Source organism: Ranitomeya imitator, chromosome 5, assembly GCF_032444005.1.
Source record: "Ranitomeya imitator isolate aRanImi1 chromosome 5, aRanImi1.pri, whole genome shotgun sequence".
Taxonomy (NCBI): Eukaryota; Metazoa; Chordata; class Amphibia; order Anura; family Dendrobatidae; genus Ranitomeya; species Ranitomeya imitator.
The window spans coordinates 528,610,422-528,627,503 of record NC_091286.1 but is presented as its reverse complement, the minus strand read 5'-3'; the positions used below and the strand labels follow the sequence as shown (position 1 = coordinate 528,627,503).

General features: G+C 43.7%; 1 protein-coding gene across 1 annotated transcript in view; it reads left to right on the top strand.

Moving 5' to 3' along the window:
- The window catches only part of SLC9A9 (solute carrier family 9 member A9), a 1,444,260-nt gene that overhangs the window by 1,025,881 nt on the left and 401,297 nt on the right, over positions 1–17,082 (top strand). The window lies entirely within an intron of this gene.

Here is a 17,082-nt window from a genome sequence, read left to right as displayed (position 1 = left end):
TTACATATTACAGCAAAAGATGACACTGCAATGGGCACCTGTCCGGAGGCTGCGCAGAGACGCAAGGAGTCCCTACGGTTTGCTATTATGGTACAGCACTGTGCTACCTAGGTATTCATGCAGAAAGCAATGATTGTAGTTAAGATTTGGTCTTATGACATATGGAGCATGCCACATTTCTTTTCAGTCAGATTCACATGGAATCCATTGTATACTATATGAATTTAATGGAATCCAGTGATAGATTTGGGCCCCAAACACCCCGAGGTTGTAGCAGCAGTATCTCCAGTAACAGTGCAGATCTATACCCCATTTGGAGTCTGCAGAGTGCAGGATATCGATGCTCGCCATCAGCATTGTTCACACAGCACTTGTTAAGGTACATTTATGTTAAGTTTCCACAATGACTTTTTGATACTGCAAGACGGATGGGATTTCTAGAAATCTGCTGCCCTATGTGCTTTTTATATATAGCGTAAACTGACCTGCGGAGCGTGTTTCACCCTCAACATGTACATTTCTCTTGGCAGTACGCTGAGTTTTCTGGGTGTATTTTCCCAATAAAATTGCCATAGATGTGGAAAATCTGCAGGTATACAATGCATATTCATTTTCAGTGCAGTTCCTCAGTAGTTACGAATCTGCGTACGACTGTATCAATAAAGTTTATCCAAAGCCAAATACTAGGAAGTATAAAAAACAAAGTAGTTGTATTTAAAATATAAGACACCACAAAAGAGACAAAAAAAACCCGCAACATCAAAAACATGTGATCCCGGTCATTAGGTATAAACGTACCTTTATTCATCTCACAGAATACAACATTATTTGTGCAGTATATTTTGCTCTTTTATTCACTACCTTGATAAGTATAACTTTGCTTTGCCACTAGAAGGTTTTCGAAGTGGGTTTATTATGTGAACAAACCCCCATCCTCGATGGCTGTCTACACTGCAGCATGAAACATACCTCTATGGCGGGCGGAGTAGTTCCGCTAAATATACGTGGACGTCTGTTATAGATATAACTGAGTTACGACAACATCTGGCATCTGTTTAGTTCTTCTGAGTCGAATCCAAGCCCTGGAGACTCAAGTGTCTAAAGATATTGGCAGGTTCTCTCATCTGCAAGGTTTCTGGGCTCGGAAACACAATAGCAAAATTTGGATGCAGCCATGTTTTTGGTTCTCAGAATTTGTTTTACATTTATGTAACTTTTGACAGTAATAACATGTAGTGTAATCGTACAATGGATGGGTCAGTATCAGATTTTTAATATTTGAAAGCACCAATTGTTTCATTTATCACTGAAAATAAGAGCTTTGCCTGATTGGCTAACATATTGTAAAATGCATGTGAGATTATATTGTACCAGTAAAGAACTTTCTTACGATGCATTGCTATGGACCTAAATAATTGCAATAAACAAGCAGAAAAAAAAGATAATAGGTAATGAGAAATAGGGAGAATGAAGGAGTATTGCCTCACTATCTACTCCCCTATACATTAGGTGCAGCTTTAATTCTATCTCCAGGGCTGTAGCTCCTCCATCCATGCCAGGTAGTCTTTTCTAATAAATCAGTGCTGAGTGGCTTATGACGGTTCCCTATACTAGAACAGCACACTGAATGAGTCCCCTGATTTCCTATAACTAATCCTGCTTGACTTTTACATGCAATCTGATAGGAGGATCCACTATTGTTTCCTTTATATGCATCAGTATATGTTATATGTCAGTATCAATATCTTTGAATTTATATATAATGATCATTTCTACTGTGCTTGTCCATTTTATTTCTAAAAATTAAAGTGAAACAGTCATCAGATTTCACAATACAAACTGACTGCATCATTAAATGGATGTCTTAGACCTGGTCAGAATGGCTGATACTCCAGGTGAAAAGTCTGTCATAAGAGTATTCAGTCTTTCAGCCTGATTGAAAGCTGCAGCATTTACTGAGCAGAGTGAGACCTCAGCAGCAGGAGGAGGTACCCTGAGGAGATACGCTGAGGAGATGTTAATTAGGCCAAGTGGGCGCAGAGTGAGTACGTTTTCAAAAAGAAATATACAGCCTTTCTGACTTATCATAGTAACTACACTAGCCTCACTAGATCTAAGAAAAACATATAAAATTGTATACAGTTCACATTGTGAAATCTGGCTACAAATCCTTTCTAATAGAAATCGATATCAGTCTGTTGTCTGCTCATAATGATGCTGCCACTTGGGCTACAGAGTGTTGCCTTTATGAAAAATGGGCGATATGAAATGTGACTTGTAGGCTAGGGCTACACGTCAACTTTGGCTGTGACATCTGTTGAAGAAGCAAGATTTGCTCGGTGCCAATGCTACATTGCAGTGCAACATAAGTGAATGGGGTCACATTGCGGGCTCGTGGGTACTGCGACAAACCTCGGTGGATTTTTGTGACTTGCCTGTCGCAGTAAACACGTCTGCAATGTGACCCCATTCAGTTGTATTGTGCAGTAGTGTAGTAGTGGCACTGATGCAACCTTGATCACACAACTGGTATCGTGGACCAGTTCGCCATGTAGGTGTAGCCCGAGTCTTACTGGCATCAGATAATAGCTTTCAGTTAATAGGACGTAAAGTATCCCTACAGTGATTGTGAGCCGAGCAGTAGCGCTGCTTTTCTTGGTTCCATATTTTAAATCGCCTATTGTTGGAATCCTTCTGGCTGAACAAAAGCTGTCCTAAAACGCTGCCATCAGTCTGAACTTAATGTAGTTCTTTCCTCATTTTCTGAATTGGGTCAGACATGTAACAGAAAATTTAATTATAAAAAGTTAGAACAAAAATGTCCTAATAAGTGGGGAACATTGTCGCTCCAAAGGTCACTATTAGCAATTTCTATCTCCCTATCTCTGTAGTTAAGAAAGAAAAAAGGCAGGACACACCAATAAAACGGACGTGTTGCATTGTACTGTAGGGATTACTGTATTCAGCAAAGAATTTAGAAATATGTAACATTAAACACTTTTGAATAATGCAAAGATGACGTTGTCTTTTCCCAGGATTGCATATCTATAGTAACTAGTAGAAATATCAGTCCCAATGGAAAACAAGTGGAATCTCCCCTTTTAATCTGTAAATTGTAGTTAAAGCATCCAACATGATTATGTTTATGAAGACCTGCACCTCATTTATTTGCAGAACATGCACCTTTTTGAGAAATGTGGTGATTGCAGGGAACCAGGGGCAGATACATAATATTGGACGCCTGTGCAAGAACAGTTTATTGGTCCTTTACAGTCTGTCTCATAATAATGCACAATTCCACCTGCTTTGGAGGTGTAAGTGGGCTCAAAAATAGAGGTATAGAGTATAAGAAATTTGGTACTCCAGATAATAATGCAAAAATAATCTATTTCGTGCAGTAACAACTCTGTTGAAAAAAAATGGCGTTTCGGCTTCTTCAGAACAGAGAGTGACAAGGAGTGTGAATGGCTGGAGTCACACAGCATAAGATCATACAGGCCAAATGGATGTAGAAATAGCGCAGGAGAAAGGCATCATGGTGCATAGGAGAAAAGCGTCTTTGGGGACTTTGGGCTCCTAGTCTGTTGGCATAGCATATCATAAAGCAGCAATCTTGGAAGCCTCCAAAGACTGGTGGATCTCTAATAATGTCCATAGGTGGATTCAAATTGAATCATTTTATGCACTCCGTGGTTCAACTTGGAGGGCCCTGGAGGTAGAATTAATTAAACCTACTCAGTGTGAACCCAGCTTCCCAACCATGTAAGCCACTCTGTATTGGGCTAGGAAAAAATCTGGCCTTTTCTCTCTAAGATCTCTGTTAGATCCTTCGAACCTTATATTCCCTACCTTAATCTTACTGGTTGGGAAGCTAGTGGGATTGTATTTATAGTTGATTTATTGCAGAAATATATTTTCCTTTTCTTTGATAACTTACCAAAAAGTTCTCCTTGAAACGTATTGGTTTTTGTCAATACTTACAAACTAAGCACTCTCTTATCTCCTGTCCTTTTTTTTTTTTTTTTAAAAAGCACCCTTTTCCTCTACCTTCCATCGTTTTTCCTTAAAGATAATATAACTAGTGATGAGCGAATATACTCGTTACTCGAGATTTCCCGGGTGACCTCCGAGTATTTTTTAGTGCTCGGAGATTTAGTTTTCCTCACCTCAGCTGAATGATTTACATCTGTTAGGCCTCTTTCAGACGTCCAGATAATTCTGGTACCGGATAAATCGGTACCGGAATTATGTGTGTCCGTGTACTCACGTAGCACATCAGTGTGGCACACGTGCGGCATCCGTGTGCCGCCTGAGGACCACACGGACCGTGCAGGAGAGACAGCGCTACACTAAGCTTATAGACCTTAGATGTGTGTACAGTACATGTGTCCATAAAACAACTTCCCATTTCTGTAGATGCAGACACATAAATATTAAAGGCAGTATCCTTTCCAAGCTTTACTTGAAACTGTTGTGTTTTATATTGAAAATGTGATAAGAGATGGAGAGATGGAGCCACCCGTGGTTCTGGGGCTCCGTGTTTGAGATGTCTGCATTACAGGCTGAATTCTATAAATATTCAATGAATGCTGAGAAGGTGAAACTTTAGAATCGCTGTCTGAATATTCCTGGACTCTGCTGTTTCTTCGCTCAGGATCTTGTTTTGAAGTTACATGAAATAAACCATCTGGCTCCAAATAATAAAGGGAACCACCACTTTTTATCAATATTAGTTATTCAGGCTATTTTTTTGTTGATTAATACAATAATAATAGTAATAATAAGGGTTTGAAATGTATTTTTCTGAAACAGATCTCAAAATCCCCTGGTTTTTACAGTCAGAATAGAACAATACATTTCTGGCAGTCACCACTAGTGGGAGCTCATTTGCTTATTGCATACAATGTTATTATTCTGGGGACGCCCCTGGAAGAGGCGGAAGCGAAACGTGCGTCGGGATGGTGAGGGAATCTGACTACCCACAGGGTTTCGGAGCAACACTGGAATAACCAGGTAATAACTTGTATATTATTCCTTTAATCTGCCTAAGGTTTCTTCCCTTCAGCATAAGTTGGGATTGTTTGGAGCGCCGTTAGGTCACATGACTTTGATATATATGGTATGCCATTTTCCTTTCCTTGTGCTGAATAGGGTTTTCTTTGGATCTGATATTGAGCTTGACTGTGGTTCAGTGTTTTCTACGCTCCTTATTAATTTTCATTTTTTGATGTATGTTTTATTAGTTTCAGAATCCCTCCTAGTTGGGGTAGCTGTATATATTTTTAGATTTGTATGTCTAATTTTAAAATATCATATTAAAAATTGGTTTTAATCGTAATGCTATCTGGATCTCTTCTTGCGGTTTCCAAGGGGTGTTAGTCCGCATTTCGGTTATATAAAGTGTTATTATTGTGTACATATTGTGTACAATGCCGACAGTAGAAATCCAGATGTAACAAAACTACCCATAATGGAGAAACAACACAGCTGAGAGCTTACAGGTTAAAGTGGTATTCCTGTTGTGAAAAGTTACGATCAATCTGTATTAGTAACATAGTAACATAGTTAGTAAGGCCAAAAAAAGACATTTGTCCATCCAGTTCAGCCTATATTCCATCATAATAAATCCCCAGATCTACGTCCTTCTACAGAACCTAATAATTGTATGATACAATATTGTTCTGCTCCAGGAAGACATCCAGGCCTCTCTTGAACCCCTCGACTGAGTTCGCCATCACCACCTCCTCAGGCAAGCAATTCCAGATTCTCACTGCCCTAACAGTAAAGAATCCTCTTCTATGTTGGTGGAAAAGCCTTCTATCCTCCAGACGCAAAGAATGCCCCCTTGTGCCCGTCACCTTCCTTGGTATAAACAGATCCTCAGCGAGATATTTGTATTGTATTGATCTGCTGGATAGGTGATAACTGGTAAGTTTGGGGTGGTCTGAGCAATAAGACCCCAGAGGTGGTCCAAAATTCCTTGTGTGAATGGAGGTATTAAACATGCATGCTACAGCCTCCATTCACTGTCTGTGAGACCTTCCAAGATAGCTACCATAAGTACAGAACTTGGCTATCTCCCCTCTCCTATAAGTAATGATGGGAGCAGTAATAAATTCCGTACACAGGAACCCTGTGCCATCATGGCCAGTAACTGCATACGGAGGCCATGGCAGCACTTTATAATATATCTCCACCTATTTATCACCAACATGTACTGATATTCAGATATTTCATTTACTCAGCTTATATTAAGTATCTCTCTACCTCATTGAGGTTAGCTTCACCTAATGCGCATTCCCTGCGTCAATCTCTTATGAATTCCTAGAAAAGCTGACAGCACTTGGTATCAGACAATATTAAACATGTCATCAAGATTTACTCATGCATTATTTTTTAGTGGTAGTCACCGTTAATAGCTATCATTATATAATCAGGGGTATGTTAGATTTCATGAACATCAAATTAAAATTCAGCCTCACAGGCAAACCAAAGACAAGGTAACATTTTATTGGAGTTTAAAGATGGATCAATGGGGATCTGACTTATGGGATCTCATGATGTGGCGATAGAAAGTAAAGACGCTAAAATGTGGAACCAGTGCTGTGGACCCTTTATGCTTAGGGTTGAAGGGGATCATAGAGCTGTGACTAACCCTGAGTAATAAAGTGATGCCCTCAATTTGTTCCCTATTTGAGATCTATATACAGTTAAGGCCAGAAATATTTGGACAGTGACACAAGTTTTGTTATTTTAGCTGTTTACAAAAACATGTTCAGAAATACAATTATATATATAATATGGGCTGAAAGTGTACACTCCCAGCTGCAATATGATAGTTTCCACATCCAAATCGGAGAAAGGGTTTAGGAATCATAGCCCTGTAATGCATAGCGTCCTCTTTTTCAAGGGACCAAAAGTAATTGGACAATGGACTCTAAGGGCTGCAATTAACTCTGAAGGCGTCTCCCTCGTTAACCTGTAATCAATGAAGTAGTTAAAAGGTCAGGGGTGGATTCCAGGTGTGTGGTTTTGCATTTGGAAGCTGTTGCTGTGAGCAGACAACATGCGGTCAAAGGAACTCTCAATTGAGGTGAAGCAGAACATCCTGAGGCTGAAAAAAAAGAAAAAATCCATCAGAGAGATAGCAGACATGCTTGGAGTAGCAAAATCAACAGTTGGGTACATTCTGAGAAAAAAGGAATTGACTGGTGAGCTTGGGAACTCAAAAAGGCCTGGGCGTCCATGGATGACAACAGTGGTGGATGATCGCCGCATACTTAATTTGGTGAAGAAGAACCCGTTCACAACATCAACTGAAGTCCAGAACACTCTCAGTGAAGTAGATGTATCTGTCTCTAAGTCAACAGTAAAGAGAAGACTCCATGACAGTAAATACAAAGGGTTCACATCTAGATGCAAACCATTCATCAATAACAAAAATAGACAGGCCAGAGTTAAATTTGCAGAAAAACACCTCAAGAAGCCAGCTGAGTTCTGGAAAAGTATTCTATGGACAGATGAGACAAAGATCAACCTGTACCAGAATGATGGGAAGAAAAGTTTGGAGAAGAAAGGGAACGGCACATGATCCAAGGCACACCACATCCTCTGTAAAACATAGTGGAGGCAACGTGATGGCATGGGCATGCATGGCTTTCAATGGCACTGGGTCACTTGTGTTTATTGATGACATAAGAGCAGACAAGAGTAGCCGGATGAATTCTGAAGTGTACCGGGATATACTTTCAGCCCAGATTCAGCCAAATGCTGCAAAGTTGATTGGACGGCGCTTCATAGTACAGATGGACAATGACCCCAAGCATACAGCCAAAGCTACCCAGGAGTTCATGAGTGCCAAAAAGTGGAACATTCTGCAATGGCCAAGTCAATCTCCAGATCTAAACCCAATTGAGCATGCATTTCACTTGCTCAAATCCAGACTTAAGACGGAAAGACCCACAAACAAGCAAGACCTGAAGGCTGCGGCTGTAAAGGCCTGGCAAAGCATTAAGAAGGAGGAAACCCAGCGTTTGGTGATGTCCATGGGTTCCAGACTTAAGGCAGTGATTGCCTCCAAAGGATTTGCAACAAAATATTGAAAATAAAAATATTTTGTTTGGGTTATGTTTATTTGTCCAATTACTTTTGAATGTGGAGTGTTTGTAAAGAAATGTGTACAATTCCTACATTTTCTATCAGATATTTTTGTTCAACCCTTCAAATTAAACGTTACAATCTGCACTTGAATTCTGTTGTAGAGGTTTCATTTCAAATCCAATGTGGTGGCATGCAGAGCCCAAATCGCGAAAATTGTCACTGTCCAAATATTTCTGGCCCTAACTGTACCTATTTAGATTGTGGTATTATGGTTTCAGCAAGTTATGCTTAATTATTCCATGTTGAAAAGCTTTACAATTTTTCAGTTTACTTTCTTTCTCTACCAGTTCTGTTTGGTGTTTCAGGATATCAGCTTGCACTTACAGAACCTGTTAACCCCTTCATGACCGTGGGATTTTTCGTTTTTCCGTGTTCGTTTTTCGCTCCCCTCCTTCCCAGAGCCATAACTTTTTTATTTTTCCATCAATTTGGCCATGTGAGGGCTTATTTTTTGCGGGACGAGTTGTACTTTTGATTGACATCATTGGTTTTAGCATGTTGTGTACTAGAAAACGGGAAAAAAATTCCAAGTGCGGTGAAATTGCAAAAAAAATGCAATCCCACATTGGTTTTTTGTTTGGCTTTTTTGCTAGGTTCACTAAATGCTAAAAATGACCTGCCATTATGATTCTCCAGGTCAGTACGAGTTCATAGACACCTAACATGACTAGGTTATTTTTTATCTAAGTGGTGAAAAAAAATTCCAAACTTTGCTAAAAAAAAAACAAACAAAAATTGCGCCATTTTCCGATACTCGTAGCGTCTCCATTTTTCATGATCTGGGGTCGGTTGAGGGCTTATTTTTTGCGTGCCGAGATGACGTTTTTAATGATAGCATTTTGGTGCAGATACGTTCTTTTGATCGCCCGTTATTGCATTTTAATGCAATGTCGCGGCGACCAAAAAAACGTAATTCTGGTGTTTCAAATTTTTTTCCCGCTACGCTGTTTAGCGATCAGGTTAATACTTTTTTTTAATTGATAGATTGGGCGATTCTGAGCGCGGCGATACCAAATATGCGTAGATTTGATATTTTTTTTATTGATTTATTTTGATTGGGGTGAAAGGGGGGTGATTTAAACTTTTTATATTTTTTTTATTTTTTTCACATTTTTTTAACTTTTTTTTTTTACTTTTGCCATGCTTCAATTGCCTCCATGGGAGGCTAGAAGCAGGCACAACTCGATCGCCTCTGCTACATAGCAGCGATCTGCTGATCGCTGCTATGTAGCAGAAATGGAGGTGTGCTGTGAGCGCCGACCACAGGGTGGCGCTCACAGCCACCGCTCATCAGTAACCATAGAGGTCTCTGGGACCTCTATGGCTACAATATACAAGCATCGCCGACCCCCGATCATGTGACGGGGGTCGGCGATGACGTCATTTCCGGCCGCCCGGCCGGAAGCGGTAGTTAAATGCCGCTGTCTGCGTTTGACAGCGGCATTTAACTAGTTAATAGGTGCGGGCAGATCGCGATTCTGCCCGCACCTATTGCGGGCACATGTCAGCTGTTCAAAACAGCTGACATGTCCCGGCTTTGATGCGGGCTCACCGCGGAGCCCTGCATCAAAGCAGGGGAGCCGGCATCGGACGGTATAGTATGTCCGATGCCGGTAAGGGGTTAAGCACGTGGTTGTGGAACCCCTATGCCACGAACCAGGGAGAGCCTGTAGGGGCGTAACTGAGTGACCACCTGGTTCTTCACTAGAGCCCTTGATGGAGTGATTAGACTTGAATCCAGGTGATTACCAAGTACTACTCCAGGACAGACCCTGTAGCCAAAGCAGCAAACCCCCAGAGGGACAGGGAAGCAGGACAGGACAGGAACTTGTTAACAGGAGGACATGCAGCTGGTTAGACAAAACAGGTTCAGGATCAGGAATGAATGGCTGGTAGACACAACTGGATCAGGAACGGACAGGATAGGTTCAGGAACAAAAGGTAGACTCAGGTGCAGGATCAGACTGGGCAGGTGAGAATAGAGGTACAGGTGTGGACAAGGCGGAATGGGCTCAGGACTGGGTAGCTGCAGGACGGACTTAGGAGCAGGTTACAACAGGATGAACAGGATCAAGTTTAGACAGGAAGAACAGGATCAGATGCAGATGGGAGGGACAGTATCTTACAACTAGGTAGCAGGATACACACACTGATAACTAAAGTTTCTAAGGCACGTCCCATTAGGGCATGGTACCTTAAATATCAGACATCTCCTAGCTATTGGCCGGGGACATTTTCAGAATTCATGCCCCTTTAAGAGGCAGGGAGCGCACCCTAAGTACACTCCCAGGAGACCTGTGTTCCATGCACAGGCCCTAGGAGGAAACAAACGCAGCTGAAGCGTGGGTGGGTAAGTGAACACGATGGTGTCCCTACTGGGTGGAGAAAGGGAACTACTGCAGGGGCGCCAGTGCTATTCTAACAGAACCAATTCCATACAAATCCTACAATCATACATGCTCCATCACATTCTGAATTTTACAGTTATTCTTTCCTAGAGCCACTCCATGTTCTGCCATACAGTCCCCTGCAAAATGTTCAATGTATTATTAAAATAAATAGTGATTGCTTTGTGCCTGCTGAATGCAACTCTGAGATATATGTGGATATATTCCAGACGTTTTCTTCTAAAGCAGATGTAGATACATTAAATTCCAATATCAACACTTATCATTTTCCTGGTCTTACCAGACATTTTAGGATTCCTGTCCAACAGGAATGTGCAGAAAATCTGTAATGTGCAAGAAAATTGAGTTTTCTGATATAATATATCTAATTATATAGAAGCCTTCTGACACTAACATGAGTGAGTGATTTATATTAAATGAAGGTGGGGGATCTAACATATCAGAGCTCAGTGCTAGCTGTGCACCCGTCATTGCCCATGCTCTAGATTCTCTTCTCCAGATTTTTCTACCAAGTGAACCCTATGTTGATGAATTTACTGTAGGTTTAAAGGAAACCTGATATACGGTGCATGGAAGAAATCCCTGCCTACTCTCTTCCTTGTAATACTACCTCCCTCCCACGCACATCAGTTATGGACCCTGAAACCTGTGTCTGCATCCTGCACTCCCTCAAAAATACATATCTCATCCTCCTTTCTGTGGGCACTGCATTCAGGGATCTTCTGCGCATGCGCCGGCGACTTCCGCTCCAGTGACCTCTGGTGTGCGCACCGATAAGGTGCTCTCCCCACTTCCTCCCTGCATAGTCATCGATATGTACACATGGCTCCTAGCGATGACTATTCAGGGAGGAAGTGGGGAGAGCACCTTATCTCCACGCACACCGGAGGTCACTGTGACCCTCTGATGCCTGCGCAGAAGATCTCTCAATGTTGTGCACCACAGAAGGGAGGAAGAGATATGTATTGTGGAGGGATTGCAGGTCACAGGTGCCATAACTGACATGCATGGGAGAGAGGTAGTATTGTAATGAGAAGAGGAGGCAGAGATTTATCACAGCACCGCATGACCTGGACCCTGGAAGAAATCATTAGCGCACAGAAAGAATATAACATTTCTCAGCATCAAGACCATTAATATGAGGCATAAAGGTAGGACTAGTGTAATATTTCTATTACCTGTATGCCCATCTTAATAGGTCATATTATTATTATTATTATTATTATTATTATTATTTATTTATATAGCGCCATTAATTCCATGGTGCTGTACATGAGAAAGGGTTACATACAGGGTTATAGATATCGTTTACAGTAAACAGGTTTACAGTGACAGACTGGTACAGAGGGGAGAGGACCCTGTCCTTGCGGACTTACATTCTATAGGATAGTGGGGAAGAGACAGAAGGTAGGGGTGAGGCGGCGGCTCTGGCGGCGGTGAGGCGGCTGCTTGGTTATTGTAGGCTGTAGGCTTTCCTGAAGAGATGGGTTTTCAGGTTCCGTCTGAAGGATCCGAGGGTGGTGGATAATCGGACGTGTTGAGGCATGGAATTCCAGAGGATGGGGGATATTCGGGAGAAATCTTGGAGGCGGTTTTGTGAGGAACGAATAAGTGTGGAGGAGAGTAGGAGGTCTTGGGAGGATTGAAGATTACGTGAGGGAAAATATTGGGAGATTAGTTCAGAGATATAGGGAGGGGACAGGTTGTGAATGGCTTTGTAGATCAGTGTTAGTAGTTTGAACTGGATTGCTTGCGGAATTGGGAGCCAGTGGAGGGATTTGCAGAGGGGAGAAGCAGGGGAGTAGCGAGGACAGTGGTGGACTAGCCGGGCAGCAGAGTTGAGGACAGACTGGAGTGGTGCAAGAGAGTTAGCTGGGAGTCCACAGAGGAGGGTGTTGCAGTAATCGAGGCGGGAGATGATGAGAGCATGCACAAGAGTTTTGGTAGATTGTGGGCTGAGGAAGGAATGGATTTTAGCAATATTTTTGAGTTGGAGGCAACAGGAGGTGGGAAGAGCTTGGACGTGAGGTTTGAAGGACAGGGCAGAGTCGAGAGTTACCCCGAAGCAGCGGATTTCAGGTGCGGGTGAGAGCGTGATGCCATTTACCATAATAGATAGATCAGGTAGGGGGGATTCGTGAGGTGGGGGAAAGATGATGAATTCGGTTTTGTCTACATTGAGTTTAAGGAAGCGAGAGGTGAAGAAGGAGGATATGGCTGACAGACATTTTGGGATTCTGGACAGCAGGGAGGTGACATCTGGGCCAGAGAGGTAGATCTGAGTGTCGTCTGCATACAGGTGGTACTGGAAGCCATGGGACTTTATGAGTTGTCCTAGGCCAAGGGTTTAGATGGAAAAAAGTAGGAGCCCTAGGACAGAGCCTTGAGGGACTCCAACAGAGAGAGGGCGGGATGAGGAGGTAGTGTGGGAGTGGGAAACGCTAAATGTGTGCAGATGGATAGGTATGAGGCAATCCAGGATAGGGCAAGGTCTTTGATGCCAAGGGAAGAGAGAATCTGTAGCAGTAGGCAGTGATTGACTGTCGAAAGCAGAGGACAGGTCAAGAAGGAGGAGGATGGAGAACTGTCAGCTTTGGCTGTGACTAAGTCATTAGTAATTTTTGTCAGGGCAGTTTCGGTGGAGTGGTGGGGGCGGAAGCCAGATTGGAGGTTGTCAAGAAGAGAGTTAGATGAGAGGTGGGAGGAAAGTTGAGCATGGACATGCTGCTCAAGGAGTTTTGAAGCAAACGGGAGCAGTGATATGGGGCGATAGCTGGGCATAGCAGTTGGGTCAAGGTTAGTTTTTTTGAGGATGGGTGTGATGGTGGCATATTTGAAGGCAGAGGGGAAGATGCCGGAAGAGAGCGATAGGTTGAAGAGATGAGTTAGAGCTAGAATGAGCGTGTTATTGAGGTTGAGGAGCAAGTGGGAAGGGAATGGGGTCAAGTGCACAGGTGGTGAGGTGTGATTTGGAAACGAGGCGAGTAAGCTCTCCTTCAGTGATGTTGGAGAGGGAGGTTATTAGGGAAGGGCAGAGGTCTGGTATATGGAGTGGTTGGGGTGGTGGACAAGTAAAGGTTTGCCTTGTTTGGTCGATCTTGTTTTTGAAGTAGGTGGCAAAGTCCTCGGAAGAGATGAAGGGAGTTGGAGGTGGCAGTGGTGGGTGGAGGAGAGAGTTAAATGTGCTGAACAGTTGTTTTGGGTTGTAGGATAGTGAAGATACAAGGTTGGTGAAATAGGTCTGTATAGCAGATGTGAGGGCTGATTTGAAGTAAAGTGTAGCTTGCTTGAAAGCAGTGAAGTCGTCTGGCAGGCGTGTTTTCTTCCAACGCCGCTCCGCGACCCTGGATGTTTGTCAAAGTTTTTTGGTGAGATTGTTATGCCAGGGTTACCTATTGGTTCATTGCACTCTGCCATGCATGAGAGGGGCGACTGAGTCTATCGCTGATATGAGGGTGGAGTAGAAAGCGGTGGCGCTATCCGTGTCGTGGAGTGAAGATATGGAGGACAGGGGTAGGAGAGAGCCTGAGAGTCTGTGAATGTCTAGGTTTGCAAGGTTTCTGCGAGGATGTGGTAGTGGCTGGACCTGGGGGGCAGGTGAGGAGGACAAGGATGAGAAGGTGAGCAGATGGTGGTCAGATAGAGGGAGAGGTTGTGAGATTAGATAAGGAACAGAGGCGGGTGAAGATGAGGTCTAGCGTATGTCCGTCTGTGTGGGTGGCTGTGGAGGACCACTGGGTGAGTCCAAAGCAGTGGTCCCCAACTCCAGGCCACGAGGGCCGCCAACAGTGCAGGTTTTCAGGATTTCCTTAGTTTTGCACAGGGGTTGGAATCATCACCTGTGCAGATGATCACATTACCACCGATGCAATACTAAAGAAATCCTGAAAACCTGCACTGTTGGCGGCCCTCGAGGCCTGGAGTTGGGGACCCCTGGTCCAAAGGATGAAGTAAGGGACAGTAGTTTGGAGGCTGTTGGCTGGTGGGTGTCAGTAGGGATATTAAAGTCGCTCATGATGATGGTGGGGATGTCGGCAGAGAGAAAGTGAAGGAACCAGGTGGAGAATTGGTCGATGAAGGCAGTGGCTGAGCCAGGTGGTCGGTATATGACAGCCATTTGGAGATTGGAGGGAGCGTAAATATGGGCAGAGTGAACCTCGAAAGAAGGGAGGATAAGGGAGAGTGGGGGTTGGATAGGGGTGAAGGAGCAGTTTTTAGAAAGAAGGATACCCACTCCTCCACCATGTCTGTTGCCAGAGCGAGGAGTGTAGGTAAATTGGAGGCCACCGTAACTCAGTGCTGCAGGCGAGGCCGTGTCATGGGGCGTCAGCCAGGTCTCAGTGAGGGCCATGAAGGAATTATACATATACATCACAGGGGGACACAGATCCCCTTTAACCCCTTCATGACATGTGCGGTACATGTACTGCTCTGCGGGAGCTGCGTTCTCGTAAAGAGCATTACAGATACGGCGCTCCGATCTCGGGGCCTCATGCTGAGTGCCATGGGGATGGGAAGCATGTGTCAGCTCTGTGTGAGAGCTGACACCCCGCAGCAATGCCGATAATCGGTTCTAGCACTGATCATGGGCATTTAACCCATCTGATGCTGCAATCAGTAGTGACAGTGGCATTGATGAACATCGTGCAGGGATTGAGTTCCCTGTGCGTTTCTATCAGGACAACGCGATGCGATTGCGTTCTCCTGATGGTCTCTATGGAGATCTCCAGCAGCAAGATGGCCACTGGGTACTGCAGGGAAGGTGGCTTGCGCTGACATGCTTCCTTCCCTGTCTGTCAGCGATCTAACACTATACAGTGATGTACCAGGATGGGACAATGTAAAAATAAATACATTTATTAATGTAAAAAAAGAATAAAAGTACACATATTTGGTATTGACGCATCGTAAAACTCTATAAAACTGTCCCACTAGTTAACCCTTACAGTGAACACCGTAAAAAAAAAAATTGAGGCAAAAAACAATGCTTTATCATCATACTGCTGTACAAAAAGTGCAATAAATTGCGATCAAAAAGACGAATGTAAATAAAAATGGTACAGCTGAAAACGTCATCTTGTCCCGCAATGTTATTTATTAACTATTTTGTGCGATATCACACAACACATGATTTAAGGGCATAAAAAATTACATTTTTAAATTTGTGAATTTTTCAAAATTGTGTTGCCAAATTTTCATTTTTTCACAAATAAAAGCAATTCATATCAAAGAAATTTTACCACTAACATGAAGTACAATATGTCTCGAGAAAACTCTCAGAATCAGTGGGATCCATTTAAGCATTACAGAGTTATGACCTCATAAAGTGACAGTGGTCAGAATTGTAAAAATAGGCCCGGTCAGGAAAACAGGCTTCGGGGCGAAGGGGATAAAAGGGGCTTCCGCTACTCAGATATTAGTCACAATTTACAGATATCCTTATCAGCATAGGGACATATTAGATTTTATAAACTCCAAACTATAATTTATCCACACAGATCATCCAAGAGCAAGGTATCATATAATTAGAGTTTGAAGAGGAAGCATCTTATAAAATTAGGGAATAATTCTAGGATCAGTGGAAATCTGACCTCTGTGACTGCCACTAATATTGATGACCTGTGGGATTTGTTGTGAGTATTGGATCCTACAGTTAGCATCCCCCTCCCTCCAGTGTGCTGTTGCCAGCTCAAGTGCAGAGCAGAACACCCCCTGCTGAATACTGCTCATCAGCTGCTATTCATTTGAATAGGTGGCTGTGATCCACTGTGTCACGGCGCCTCTACGTGCCGCTGCATCTGCCGCCACTCCTGCTGCCGCACCTGCCACTCACCTTTCTGTTCGCTTACATACTTACCCGACCCGGCGCGCTCCTGCGGTGTGCGCGCGCCTTCCGGTCTCTACTCCTCCAGTCTCGCTGCCAGGCCCTGACTCCCGTCGGGTGCGCATGCGCACTCCTCCCTCCAACTCCTTCTGCGCACGTGCACTTTCTTCCTCTGCTCTGCAGATGCTCCGTTCCTCCTCTCTATGACTCTGGAGGATCTCGACCCGGTAGTTCTGCAGCACTCGGTCTATTTAAGGTGTCTCCTTCCTCTGCTACTTGCCTGATTGTCATTTGTCCTCACTTGACCCAGGTCCCTGTGCTTTGTTTTCTCCAGTGCGATATCCTGTCTGTCCTGTGTCTTCGCCATATCTTGTATGTCCTGGGCATTCACCATATCCTGCTTGTCCAGTGTCTCCGTCATATCCTGCTTGTCCAGTGTCTCCGCCGTATCCTGATTGTCCTGTGTTTCCGCCATATCCAGTCTGTCCACCATATCCTGCCCGTCCTGTGTCTCCGCCATTCCCTGTCTGTCCTGGGTGTCCGCCATATCCAGTCCACTCTGTGTTTCAGTCACTGCCACTCTGTCCTGTGTCTCCGCCTTAGCCACTTCCGCGTCTTTCCTCTCCTACTTCCTGTTCCCCGGTGTCAGCTTCTGCAGCAATAGTCTCCCTTGGGCCTGCCCCTAATGCT